This window comes from Hypanus sabinus, chromosome 4 (assembly GCF_030144855.1).
Source record: "Hypanus sabinus isolate sHypSab1 chromosome 4, sHypSab1.hap1, whole genome shotgun sequence".
In the NCBI taxonomy this organism is placed as follows: domain Eukaryota; kingdom Metazoa; phylum Chordata; class Chondrichthyes; order Myliobatiformes; family Dasyatidae; genus Hypanus; species Hypanus sabinus.
In genome coordinates, this window is record NC_082709.1 from 12,658,718 (window position 1) to 12,673,164 (window position 14,447).

Here is a 14,447-nt window from a genome sequence, read left to right on the forward strand (position 1 = left end):
CAGAGGCTGGGGACCACTGGTGTGTTCCCATCAAACTGCTGCGTCAGTGAACAACTGGCAGAAGGGGTCAGCTTGCAGTCGTTCACGTTCTTAATGTGCAACGATGTGAAAAGACATGTACCTTTGATTGGCCCTGCAGAGGCTGCTGCATCTGAGCGCACCGCTAACTTACCAGCAATATTGGTTCCATTATCTTTCATTAATTCTAATTAAATAAATGCTATTTGACCTCACAAATAGTTCATCCTTTTCAGTGCTACAGGAGTTTCTCTGATCAACACTGCTCCCTCCCCCACACCCTTTTCTTTCCACTTCCCATTTTCTCCGAATACGTAGGAACGTTCGATTATCAGCCCTGCACTATGGGCTGGGTCTCACACTGCAATTTCAGCTGGTAATTTTTGTGCAGTTCACCAGTCTAATTTTTCTGCAGTTTCCCTTCACTCACTTGCCCTTGATTTCTACTCCTTACTATCAATTGCCCAATCCAGACGTGTAACATGAAAGTTTTCATTGAGAAGTTGAAAGAAGTTCTACAGATATACCGTGGAGAGCATTCTAACTAGCTGCATCCTGTCTGGTATTGGGTTTGGGTGGGCGGCTACTGACCAGAATAAAATAAGCTGTAGGGAATTGTAAGCTCAGTCAGCTTCATAACGGGCACTAGCCTCTATTGTATCCAGAACATCTTCAAGGAGCGATGCCCCAAAAGGGTGGCATCCTTCATTAATGGCCCCCACCACCCAGCTTTGTTCTCATTGCTTTCTTGCCCCCCCCCCCACCACCATCACCTTCTTTCTCTGACTTCTCATCTTTTTGATGAGAAAAAGATGTGGGGTCTCGGCCCAAAACGTCAGCGGTTCACCCCTTCCCATTGACGCTACCTGGCCTACTGAGTTCCTCCAGCATTTTGTGTGTGTTGCTTGGGTGTGCAGCATTTACAGATCTTCTCTTGTTTGTGGTCCAGGACGTCTTCAAGGAACGATGTCTCTAAAAGGTGGCATCCATCACCCAGGTCATGCACTGTTCTTATTGTTACCATCAGGAAGGAGGCACACAAGCCAGAAGGCACACACTCAGCGATTCTTAGTTCAAAGTAAAATTCAAAGTACTTTTCAAACATAATTCAGGAACAGCCATCAGATTTCTGAATGGATATTGAACCCATGAACACCAACTCAATAAATTTTTATTTCTATTTTTGCACTACTAACTTAATTTAACTATTTAGTATATACACTGTAATTCTTGTTTTCCTAATTTATCATGTATTGCATTGTACTGCTGCCGTAAAGACAACAAATTTCATGACATATGCCAGTGATGTTAAACCGGATTTTGAATATGCCCAGTGCTTCTCCTGATGTGTGTTTCTAAATCAGTAAGTCCCAAAACTTGATGGTAATGGTAGTGTGGGGGATACAGTGCCACCCTTACAGAACATGATGGGATGTAATTCTGTGGCTACTCTTGGGCTATGTACTATATGAATGTCAAGAAATGAGATGGCAAATCTGTTATAATGTCTGTCTTTAAAATTATTTTTTTTTAAATCATGTTACACAATGGAGGTTGAAAGATTCTTTCTATAATCAAAGTATATATGCAGAATACAACTCTGAGATTTGTCTTACTTGGATAGCATATACAGGAAAAAGCATGAAAGTTGTTGAAAGAAAAGAAGACAACCTCACTCCTACACTAAAAAGAAAGAGAACTCGCAAACCCTCCCCCCCCCCCCCCAACCAACCCTCCGTTGCACAAAAACTAACAGATCTCCCATCCAGACACAGGAGCTGGAACATCAAAGCCCTAGCCCCCAAACCCCTCCAATGCAAGAAAAAAACCCAGCAATTCCAACCTCTCTCGCACACAAAAATCTGATGGATTGCTCCTATAGAAAATCACCAACAGGAACAATAGAATTTACAATTTTCACTAAAAGTCATAGATTTTGGCTTGTTGATTGGTGTCCTGGATACAGAAGACAACCGTCCAGATTTAAAATACCGTTCACATGGAAATCCTGCAGTAACTAAACTTTTATCTGTTTGGAATGCCATCATCTCACTTTTGGAGGGAGGGCTCATTATTTCAATCTTTGCCTGTAGTCAGAAACCTGTGTTGGAAGAATTTGGGGCATCTGTCCATCACCATAGAACATAAAGATAATTGAAGATGAAGCTTAAAGTTAGTGAAGACAGCTTACATTTTTGTTGGCCCATACATCCTGTCAGTTTGCAGGCCAAGGATTTCAGCTGAACAAGGGGCCATACTGCTGGTTGAACAGCCAGCCAGCCTGTTGTGTTAGACTGAGGCCAAGTTGTTACCATTGGCTGGCTTGTAAATTGATGACAGCTTTCGGATGTGGCTCCTGTACAGCCTATTCCTGCCATTACCTCCTGCACCCTACCCTGCAATGCCCCACAACCAAAGCACTTTTCCAAGCCAGGGCCAGCATTTAAAACCGTGTAAAATTTCAGCTGCATTCAGACATGTAGTTGCAATCATTTTTGATCCGAGCGTAGTGCTTTCTCGATTCCTTAGGGGGCTGGCAGTGGGGATCAGCTCCTTCTACCTACTAAATGCTCCTAATGGGGTCTCAAATAGATCTGACAACCACATCCAGCTCCTGGCATTCACACGTGGTTTAGCTATGAAGCCTGGTGGAACTGCTTTTACTGACAAGAGCAGGGGCAAAGGTGGCTTACTGGTGCCTTAAAACCAGTTGCTACGGGTGGATGAGGCTTGTCAATTGTCATTGGCAGTTCATCTGGGAGAGGGAAAACTCCGATCCCACATCTCCAGTCCCTTGCGGCAATACACACTCACTGGGGAAGGCAAACCCTAAGGGAAAATTCTGGAGCTGGAGTCCCTGAGGCAATCCAACGTTGAGTTCAGTGCTGACTGGCAACTCCTGCGATGCCACTGGTGCCAGACTGCGTCGGCCTCTGCAGTTCCTGTGGATTCATCAGCTGCATGGAGAGGGGCAGCGTGCTACGTGGGCAGCAGATCATACTGTCCTAGCATGCGTATCATTTAGAGACTTACTGCCCATTATATTGCTGGCATTTCGGGCAGCAATGAAAGTCCTCCATCTCTGGCAGTGTTCAGGGTTTCCTTCATCACGTCAGTAGCTCAGTTTTCACTACTGTCAGCCACACAGGTCCCAGGTGGAGACTCGGGAATACCGTTGCACTCACGTGTAGACAGATTCTTCGTTGCTGTTTCCGTAACAACATTGTTTTACCAGTCAGGGTTGTTAGCCCTGAGCTGAACCCTTGAACCTGGAGGACTAGTGGACCACTCTCGTCTGGCCTCTCCTTTGCCCTGTTTGGCATGGGTGACCCTACCAAGAGCCAAAGCATAAAGCTTTGACTCCAGCCAGCATAGCACTGGGTCGTTGAGGCACGCAAGCTTCCAAACCCTACAATGAGGTCGTGGTCCTCTTGGAGGATCATGTAGAAAGCTGGGACGCAACGTCCATGGTTGACCTTGGCCATCGGAGGGCCTTAAAAAAAAACACATAAACATTGTATACAATTTCTCAAAAGTTGCTTTTTTTAAAACTGTCTCCTGTAACTAATGTTAGAGTAGAGCTGGTTAGCTAAGTAGCCACAAGTAAATGAAGTACACAGTGGATCTTTGGTAAGAAGGAAATACCGTGTCAGTTTAGCTTGACATCACGATGAGGGGTGGAGCTTAGCAGATGGATCATCTGAGCTTGTTGAAAAGGCCATCATTTCCTCTTCACCAGTGAGCAGCAAGGAAATCTCAAAGGTTTAACAAAGGAGGTACTGGCTGAGAAGTAAGGAGCTCAGAGGTGAACATTTTCATGCTTAATTTCTTTTTTTTAAAGTAACTTGCTAATAAAGATTGAGGTTGTTATTTCAGTGTTAAGACTTTTTTTAGTAGGGTTTGCATTAGTGCAAAATTAATTTGCGTTAATGTGTGTGTTGTACATCAGTAACGTTAAACTAGTTTGTACAGTTTTTAAGCAAACATTGATTTACATCTTTGCTGGGACAGCCGGTATGGCTAATATATAATTCGTCTGGTCACTCAGACGTGTGTGTCAGCTTACACAAGAGGAAAATTGATAGTGGAGAATCTGAAATATATATATTTTTAAAAGCTTTCTTTAATATCCTCTGGATTCATTTTTAATGAATTTTTAATGCCATGGACCCCTACTATTAACGGAGGGTCCTATGAACCCAGGTTGGGAGCCCATGTGAGTGGCTGTCAGATTGGGAGTGATAGGTGTGGAGCATGTGGATTGCTAGAATAGTTGAAAAGATTTTAAAATCTGTAAGTGATAGCCATTGAAAAGTATGTTTTAAAAATTTCAGGGCTGAAAATAGTTCACTTGCTATTTGAATAGACCCAAGTTTGTCTTTAAACTTGACTTTTAACGTATATCGGCTTGGCCAGCAGAATTTGACTAATAGATGTCGCTAAAACCAGGTTAATTTTCTTTCCCTTGGTTTGGGTGTGACACTGTTGGGTGATGATTTTTGTAAGGAATGTATTTGCATAATCAGCTTGCTTTTTCCCCTAGAGACTAATGGGTTATTCTGACCGTTTAGCTTTGAGATTTGCTAATCCCTGTTGAGAGGCATAGATTGTTTTTGTGTTTTTGTCCCGCAGGCAAATATGATGAGGTTTAATATAGAGCGAGTTAAAACTGAAAATGTTTTCTGAATAGTTTATTCGTAAGTAGCGAGAGTTCAGAACAAATGTTATAGTTAGTGAAGATGTAAACTGACTAAAAGGAAAGACGGGCATACAGATGTCTGGTATTTCTCCGTTTTTATTACTTTTTAAACCAGATGGGAGTTTGTTCAGACGAAGTTTCAGTGTCAGTAAGTTAATAGATCACCAGCAGGCTTGCTCGCCATGGTGTCTGACTGGCAAGTGAAAGTCAATCTTGGCAGGCAATTAATTAATTTCACTGCATCGTCATCCCTGAGGCCTGACATGGACATCCTGTCAGAAACCATGGTAAAACTGACAGGGCCTTGGGGAGACCAGAATGAGGAGGCATTTGAGTGAAAGAAATCCAAATACCAGGAGCTGGTAGAGCAGTGCCAGAGACAGGGGTGGATGGCACGATGTGAGCTTGTAAAGGTGGGGTGTAGAGGTTTTGCTGTCTTCTTGCTATGCAGGACCTACCCTTTCCCTGGCATTCAGGGGGCAGGGGGTCTGCAAAGGAAAGAAAGGAGCCATCAGAATTGTTACAGAGGCTATGGCACCAGCCTCCAAATAGCTCTGGATCACGAGGTTTGAGTGCTGCTGGGACACGAGCTGGGGCCTGATTAACCCTGGCTGGGTCGCCTGGGTGAGGGTGTCTGATATTGAAAGACCTGAAACACCCTATGACTCCAGGTTACATCACTGATGATGTGTCCCGGAGTATCCAGTGGTGTATCTCAGCATCATTATAAGTATCAAATACTGTAGTGTTATATACATGGTGTGATTTTCAGCTTTGACATACTGTTGTTATACTTCCAAAAAAAAAGTACATATCCGTTATTACTGTACCTGAATGCCACGTGACTAATCCTGACATCGCATACTATGTGCAAAAAATAGTCTTATTGATGTTACAGCTTGTTTAAGGGATGATAGCATACATATTTACATACCTTTGGTTGTTTTTTATTCTTTAAATAGGCACAAGAAAATAACCAAGGACAAGACCTAATAATCCTTTAGGGTTTACTCAGTGTAATTAATGTTTTTCTCTTCGCAATGTAAATGCATTTCTAAAACAGAGGAAATTTTTTATACTGGTATCGTCCAACCGGATCGTATGAATATCGATTTCTCCTTCCTTTTTAAAAAAAATTCTCCCCCTCCCCTCTTCTATATCCCTCTCTGGCCTGTTACCTCTTCCTGCCTGCCTGTCACCTAACCCTGGTGTGCCTCCATCTTCCCGTTCTCATACCTGGCTTCACCTATCGCCTTCCAGTTATCCTCCTTCCCCTCCACCTACCTTTTTATTCTGATGGCTTCCCCCTTCCTTGCCAATCCTGAAGAAAGGTCTAGGCCCAAGATGAGGATTGTTTATTCATTTCCATAGATGCTGCCTGACCTGCTGAGTTCCTCTAGCACTTTGTGTGTGAATCGTTATATGCATGTACTTTTACTGCATCCCTCTTCAGAAATACTTGATTATACTGTAGAGCAAAATCTTCATTTCAATTCTCCACTTCAATTGTAAATGTTAAATAAAAGCTGTAGTTATATAATTACTGCTCACCCCCTCCAACTCCCAGTATGTATACGAGCCCCAAGTTGCAGTATGTATGTGAGCAGAGCAAAGACGAACTTTGTAGGGTAAAATGAGCTTCTTGACTGACAATTTTTCAAAGTTCCTGTCAACCTCTCAGCTTAAAGCATGTGGAGCATTTGAAGAAAAGCTCCTTGTGGGACTGAGAGGAAGTATGGGGATGAAGGTTATTATTAGAAATATTTTTGATAATTGCTTGATAATGATCGTGTACTGGCATTTGGTCCGGATTTCACAGAGGGTTAATATTAATGGCTATTTATAGAATCTGGGCGTCCTTCAAAATTTTAATTTCAAGATTATATTACAATATCATTTTCACCCAGCTTCTCAGCTAACAGTTGGGCCGGTTGTAGATAGATTGGCTGCTGGCAGGTAATATTTCATGTATGTGAGGAAGTATCTTGGCATGTACAATCTAGAGATGTGTCAGGAGATTTGCAGAGTCATTGCATAAGAGGGAACGTGAGGGCGTGGGAAGGGAGAAATTCTAGTGGATTGTTTACTTAAGGGGTCAGAGGAAAGTATGCTTGCCTTTCCCTGGACACTGTCATAGAGAGCACTGCTGGCTCCGCTGTCCCCTTAGTTTAGTTGCTAACTTGGAATGATACAAGAGTCAATGAAGCAACATCTGCAGACACCTTGGAGTAAAGAAGAAAGTGGCTCATTCATAATATTGAATGATAACTTGCAAGCGCAAACCCCTTTAACTTTGAAAATATATTTTTGCTTAAATTATTTGGGAATTTTAAAAAATAATTATATGCTAACAGACTCTGGTGTTTTTTGTTTCAAATATGTTATATAAGGGCTTCTTAACCTGGGGTTCATGGACCCATGGGACTGTGGATAGATTCTGGGGGGGGGGGTCTGTGAACTTGGATGGGAAAAAAATTACATTTTTTTTAAACTAACCTCCAACTGAAACTTAGCACTTCTTTCAATGATGAATGTAGGCAGCAAACTGCAGTAGCGTTAGCTGCACCTGTGACCTTGTTACCAATAGGAATTGCAGGTATTTTCAGAGCACATCAGTCGTTACCAATATCTCAAAATAGCATTTACAGCATGCTGATCACTACTTTGAAATTACGGTAGTTATTAGACGAGCTGCTAGATGGAATGAGATCGCAGTCTTCCCGCTGCAGACACTCGTGAGGCATAGCGGCCAGCTATCGGCCAGTCCTGTGATTGGGCTTCCAACATGACATGCGTGTTGCTTTGTTGAAGACCACCCCGCAGTTTAATGTTCTTATTCAAACTGAGTACCAACAGCCTTCACATTGATATGTCTTTAAATATACAATTTAATGTGATTTAATCTTGTTACTTAGTGTGTTGATAAACACATACATTACTATATCACATAAAAACACAAAATGCTGGCAGAACTCAGCAGGCCAGACAGCATCTATGGGAGGAGGTAGTGACGACGTTTCGGGCCGAAACCCTTCATCAACGCTCCTGATGAAACATTTTGTGTTTTTATTTATTTCCAGCATCTGCAGATTCAATCGTGTTACTATATCACATTTTTTTTTAAATGCAAACAAAATGCTGGAGCAAACTCAGTAGATCAGGCAGCATTTATGGAAAAGGGTGAATAGTTGATGATTCGGGCTGAGAACCTTCTTCAGAACCTGAGGTCGAGAAGGGTCTCGGTCCGAAACGTTGACTGTTTACTCTTTTCCATAGATGCTGCCTGGCCTACTGAGTTCCTCCAGCATTTTGTGTGTGTTTCTCTGGATTTCCAGCATCTGCAGATTTTCTTGTGTTTGTTTTCTAATATTTTGATAAGTGTACTTCCATGTAATTGGTTTATTTTGTAATCCTGTGTATTTTATCTGAGAAGGGGTCCACATGGCATAAAAAAGGTTTAAGGATAGTTCGCATGTAAATTGTTTCATTAGTTTTATACAACTTACTTGTGCCGATTGAGTATAATACCAGCATTTTTATCTATGTGATTATCAGACAGCAATTTGACTATGGGAAGCATCCAACAAAATATACTTTTGGTTTAGCTCATGAAGTGGGCATTTTCCCAGAATCAGGGTAACTGGTAGCATGAGTGACAACTGTTTAGTCAGGAATTCTGTACTTTGAACACTCCTACAGTTGCCTTAATCAAAGTTGGCTGAGTTGGATCTTAGTGGAACTTAACTTGGAATCTATTTGATCTGCAGTGTTCACTCTTAATTTGTTTTACAGTTGTGTGGACCAACCATAAAGATCAAAAGCACTTTTCATGTAACTTTTGCCACCCAGAGATAAAGATTAGCTTTTATTTGTCACATGAACATCAATACATACAGTGGCATGCGTCGTTTTGCGTCAGTGAAGTTTGTGCTGGGTAGCCCATTAGTGTTGCCGTGCTTCCAGCGTCAGCATCGCACGCTGCCATCACTCAGCCAAATCTGTGGCAATGACAGTCCCGTTAGTTTGCACGGTGCCAGGGAAGTCCCACCAGTGAATGGAACTTTCAGAAAATTGTAAGTCTCTAAAGCAGAATCAACACTTTGAATTTGCTGGAATTTTAACGATATAACAATAGACAGACATAAGTACAACAAAAGTGAGTCATGGCCTATTGAATCACTTTCAAGGACTCCACACCTCATTTTCTCAGTATTATTTATTTTATTTTATTATTTGCATGATTTGTCTTTTGCATGTTGGTTGATTGCCAGTCTTTGTCGATGTATAATTTTTCATAAATGTTATTGTATATCTTTATTTTCCTGTAAGTGCTTGCAAGAAAAGGAATCAAAGGGTGATATCTATGTACTTCGATAATAAGTTTAGTTTGACTTTGAATATTTGCAGTATATTTAATTTATTTACTTAAATCATACATTGGTCCCACAATGTGAAGGAGTAAATGACTCCATTGCAGTGTACAGACATATGAATTTTTAAGTCCAATGGCTTGTAGAAAGAAGCTGTCCTGTAGCCCGTCGGTCCTGGCTTCAATGCTGTGGGGCCGTTTGCCCGTCGGAAGCAACTGAAGCAGTTCTAGTTGGGGTTACTGGTGTTCCCGATGATCTTCCGGGCATTCCTTGTGCACTTGTTGCTGTAAATATCCTCAATGGAGAGACGTTCACATCCACAGATGCACTGGGCTATCCATACCACTCTCTGCAGTGCCCAGTGATCAAGGTGGGTGCAGTTCCCGTACCAGGCGGTGATACAGCCAGTCTGGATGCTCTCAGTGGTGCCTCTGTAGGAGGTCCTGAGGATTTGGGGGCCCATGCCGAACTTCCTCAGTCGCTTGAGGTGGAAGAGGTGGAGTACAGTCCAGGAGAGATTTTGGTGATGTGTATACCAAGGAACTTCCAGAAGACATTCCAAAATATATTTCCAGTTAGATGCCTCATCATAAGTCACTGCTTGTGACAACAGAGTTGAGGTGTGTGGTAATACAGTATATTAGGGCCGATGGAGAACAACTGCCTGCAGACAAATTGTAAATTACTTTCAGACTAGCTTGTTGAGTGCTGCAGGGATGTGTACTATTTGCAATTATAATAAATGGATTAAGGGACAAAGAGTATTGTCAAATTCCCTGGAGATACCCAGAATAGCTGGGCTGGGAAGCTGGGAAGGTAGATTCATTGAGTGGGCAGGAAGTTGCAGGTGAAGTGTTATGTGGAGAAAATGTGAGGAATTAAGAATGGAAGAAGTGGAGAATGGAGAGAGACTGTAGAATGTTACAGTATAATAGTAGCATATGAGGAAAAACTTCTTCACACAGAGGGTGGTGAATCTGTGGAATTCTCTGCTACAGGAAACAGTTGAGGTCGGTTCATTGGCTATATTTAAGAGGAAGTTAGATATGGCCCTTGTGGCTAAAGGGACCGGGGGTATGGAGAGAAAGTAGGTACAGGGTTCTGAGTTGAATAATCAGCCATGATCACAGTGAATGGCGGTGCAGGCTCGAAGGGCCAAATGGCCTACTCCTGCACCTATTTTCTATGTTTCATACAAGTACAATGTGATGGTATTGGGTCTGCTGACCGCTAATGTCTAAACTCAAATGAAGACCTTAAGCCCTATTGGATATAAATAGCCACAAGTGCTCTCACTAAAGGGAGATTATACTGTAACTACCCAATCTTCAAATGCTAGTTCACTTTCCTGTTTATGGCAACTTTAGCTGAAAATTCAAGCAGTCGGTCTCCTCTCCCTACCAAGGAGAAGATACTGTACTTCCAGCTAACAAAGTAGTTTAAAACACAGTTCATTTATTTTCAGTGATAAATGTTTAAATCGAAGCAACATTCTTAAAACACATTTAATACTCACAGTGGATTTCTATTTTAAACATTTCCTAACCATAAACCAATTCTAAAATACTAAAGATTTCCAAAACACAGGTACAATTTCTATAAACTAAAAAAAAATACCAATGATGCAGACGAACAAGTTATCTGTCACAGAAATTGAAGCCACAGGAATGGATTCTAGTTCACCCCGTGTTTCTTCCATAGCTTCTTAATGTACCTTACCCCATTCCTAATAAATGAATCGCTCTCTACATTTATATCCTTTTCCTTTCATTTGGGTGATTTTATAAGCATTAGATATTTCCTCAGATTCCATTTTTACAGAAAAGGTCTAAAAACTTTTTGGAGACATAGATCTCAGCTCCACAGTTAATGATGTAAAGCTAACTTCTCTGAATTCATAAAACTCCCAGCTATAAACACATTAGTAATCTAATATGCTAAATGGTTGTTTCTATCTGGTCTGCAAGTTTCCTTGAACGAAATATCTTAGAGTGCCTGCTTTGAAACACACCAAATTAAATAACCAATTGACTTGTACTGCACTCTGGAGCAGCAATAAACCAGCGGCAGTAAGCTGCATTTTACTTTCCACAGACCGTGTCTGCTATATACAGTGTTTGTTTGCAAAGTTGGGTTTTTAAACTTCAAGCTGATTACTGCTTTCTATTTACATTTTAAGAACTGAACACTTGACTCCTGCTTACAACCAGAAACTAAGCAAAGCAATATTAGTTGGAAGTTTACCTACAGCTGTTTGATCATGCCAGTAGCTGCTATTAAATTTAGACAGGAAATTTTGTAAAGCGTGAGACCCCCTTAGCCGGGAAGTAAATATCCATCACACAACAAGTAATTAGGAAAGGTAACGGAATGTTGGATCTTTATTAAAAGTAGGGAAGTTTAAATGTAGATTCAAGGGCTCTGCTAAAAGCAAACATAAAGTACTGCTTTCCTCTATTTGGTCTTCAAATTCAATGAAGAGTTCATCAGCGGTAGTGGCACTGCAGAGTAGATTCAGGGGACTGAGCATGTTGATGTTTAATGAAAAGTTGAGCAGGTTGATCTGATGTGTATTGCAATATGGGCGAACGAAGGGTGATCCAGGTGAAATACGTAGAGTTCTGAGGGGATTGACAGGGTGGGTGTTTCCCTTAGTGGGGTATCTAGACGTAGCTTCAGTACAAGAGCCATTTTAGATAATAATGCAGACACTTTGTTTTGGTGTGTCATTAATCTTTCACATTTGCTTACTACAGAGAGTTAGCTGTAGTCCAAATATGCACCAGTTAGCCAGTTATAAATTGTCCTGTAATTTGGCTGGGGTTAAATCAGGTTTCTGGGCAGTGAGGCTCGAAGGGTCAGAAGGGCCGATACTGTTGTGTGTCTCAATAAATAAACAAGGAGACTGGAAGATACTCACAGACATTTATATTGCAAGGTAGTAGGGAATATATGGGGACAATGGTGCTGAGGCTGAGATTGGATCAACGATGATCGGGTCAATCTGTGCCCGGGGGTGAGGCTGCCATCTTGAGGGTTACGTTGTGGTGGGTGAACAGGAATCGGAGCTGCATATGCTGGTCAATCCGCTGTATTGTTCTGTTCGGCTAAATCTCAACATCCTGAAGCTGAATTGCTTGGACAGGCCTCCCGGTTGCACCTTGAATGGTGAGGGGGTGGGGGGGGGGGCAGGAGATGTAAGCAGGTGTAGCACTTAGCAAGGTGGCAGGGATAGGTGCCAGGAGGGCGGTGTGTGGGGACACTGCAAGCATTGCTCTCTCTCTCTGGTCCCTTGTTCGCTTGTCTCTCCCCCAATCACTCTCCTCACACTTACCCAGATGTGAGACCTGTCTCTACACCTCCTCCTCCACGCTGCCATTCAGGGCCCTAAACAGTCCTTCCAGACAAGGCACCGATTCACTTGTGAATCTGTTAGAATTGTTTATTATATCTGGCGCTCCCAGAGCAGTGTGCTCTAAACCAGTGGGACATGAAATAAGTTGGGGGTGTCACGTACCCCGTGGCGGGTTAAAGAACCAGCAGAAATGGAAAACACTTTGGAGTCTGGTATTGCTATTAACTAATAGTGTTTATTAGTAACTACGCAATACAGTACTATAAATGCAAATATATCAAACAGGTTAGCAATGTGAAAATAGGAACAAAACTAGGCTCTTTCAAACCTAGGGGTAAATGGGTACAGTCTTACATTGATGAAGATTTAGTTCAGTTCGAGTTAGTTAGTTGAGTAATGTTGGGGGGGGAGGGGGGGGAGAGAGAGAGAGAGAGAGAGAGAGAGAGAGAGAGAGAGAGAGAGAGAGATCCTCCAAAAACCCCACCTTCCTGTGGGTGCAACAAAGCTTGTTCAGTGTTCAAAACCGTGTGTCTGTCCGTGTCTCAGCGGACCTGGTTTTGATCTCCACATGTTGGACATCAGCTGTCCATCAACCTGCTCCACCCTCCTCTCTCTGTAAGAACTTTACAAGCAGGCAAGTGTCCGTGTGGAAAGGTAAACAAGCTTGTAGAGAAACCATAACATCAATCTCTCGAGCAGTTTCTCTCTCTCTCTCTCTCTCTCTCTCCCTCTCCCTCTCCCTCTCCCTCTCCCTCTCCCTCTCCCTCTCCCTCTCTCTCTCTCTCTCTCCCTCTCCCTCTCCCTCTCCCTCTCCCTCTCCCTCTCCCTCTCCCTCTCCCTCTCCCTCTCCCTCTCCCTCTCCCTCTCCCTCTCCCTCTCCCTCTCCCTCTCCCTCTCCCTCTCCCTCTCCCTCTCCCTCTCCCTCTCCCTCTCCCTCTCCCTCTCCCTCTCCCTCTCCCTCTCCCTCTCCCTCTCTCCCTCTCCCTTTCCCTCTCCCTCTCTCCATTGGACGCCTCCCTCTCTCTCTTAATAGCAGCACAGTTCGTAGGGTCAATTTTGGACCCCATCACAAACTAGGGTCATTTGAGAATCCATCACGGGGGCCACCTGGACAAGCACCTTCGTCCTGTACACTGCAGAGGGCAGGATCACCCAGTGGCCACCCATTTCAATTCCGCCTCCTGTTCCTCACTGCCGAGTCTATCCATGGCCTCCCCATTCTCTTGGTAGTCTCCTACCTGAAGGTATCAAAATCAGTTTTTCTAACTTCCAGTAACCACTCCCTTCTGATTTTCTTCCTCTGCTCCATCCCTACCTCTTTTACCTCATTTCTGTGGCCCTCTCTTTTTCCCCTCCCCTACCCTCATAACCTACCTATCACCCTCTTGTTTCCTGCCTCCTTTTCTTTATTCCATGGTCTACTATCCTCTCCTATCAGATTTATCCTTATTTGGCTCTTAATCTCTTCCACCTATCGCCTCCTAGGGTTTCACATCACTCCCTTCCAACCTGCTTCCCCCTCTCCTCTATTACCTGCCAGCTGTGCCTCCTACCCCTTCCCACCCTACCTTTTTATTTTGTCTTCTGCCCTCTTCCATTCCAGTCCAAAGTGTTTCAGTCCAGAACATTGACTGTTCATTTCCCTCCATAGATGCTGCCTGACTTGCTGTGTTCTTCCAGTGTTTTGTGTGTGTTGCTCCAGATTTCCAGCATCTGCATAATCCCTTGTGTCCCCACAAGTTTCTAAGAACTATGTTAGATCTAAGATATTAGTAATAATTTATTTAAATCCTTTTTAATTTTAAAATGTTTGAACAACAGATTCATAAAATGTTATTTTCAAAAATATTTTAACCAATGCTGTTTCAATCCTGTTTAGCATTTTAAAAAATTGTAGGATTTCTCACTTAAGGTGTGAATTGACGAATGGAGGAATTGATTTAAAAATCTGGATTCCATGATGCACTGAATTAACAAAACATTAGAACAGCGCATTGTACGCAGT

At 42.6% G+C, this 14,447-nt stretch overlaps 1 protein-coding gene across 5 annotated transcripts in view; it reads left to right on the top strand.

Annotated features, from left to right (window-relative positions):
• The window catches only part of cobll1b (cordon-bleu WH2 repeat protein-like 1b), a 163,820-nt gene that overhangs the window by 70,703 nt on the left and 78,670 nt on the right, over window positions 1–14,447 (top strand). The window contains exon 1 of one of the 5 annotated variants that reach the window (XM_059966441.1): window positions 3,767–3,823. The exons of the other annotated variants lie outside the window; for them this stretch is intronic. The gene's annotated coding sequence lies outside the window, so the exon portion shown is untranslated. Of the gene's footprint in view, window positions 1–3,766; window positions 3,824–14,447 lie in introns of those variants that run through there. 5 annotated transcript variants of the gene reach the window in all.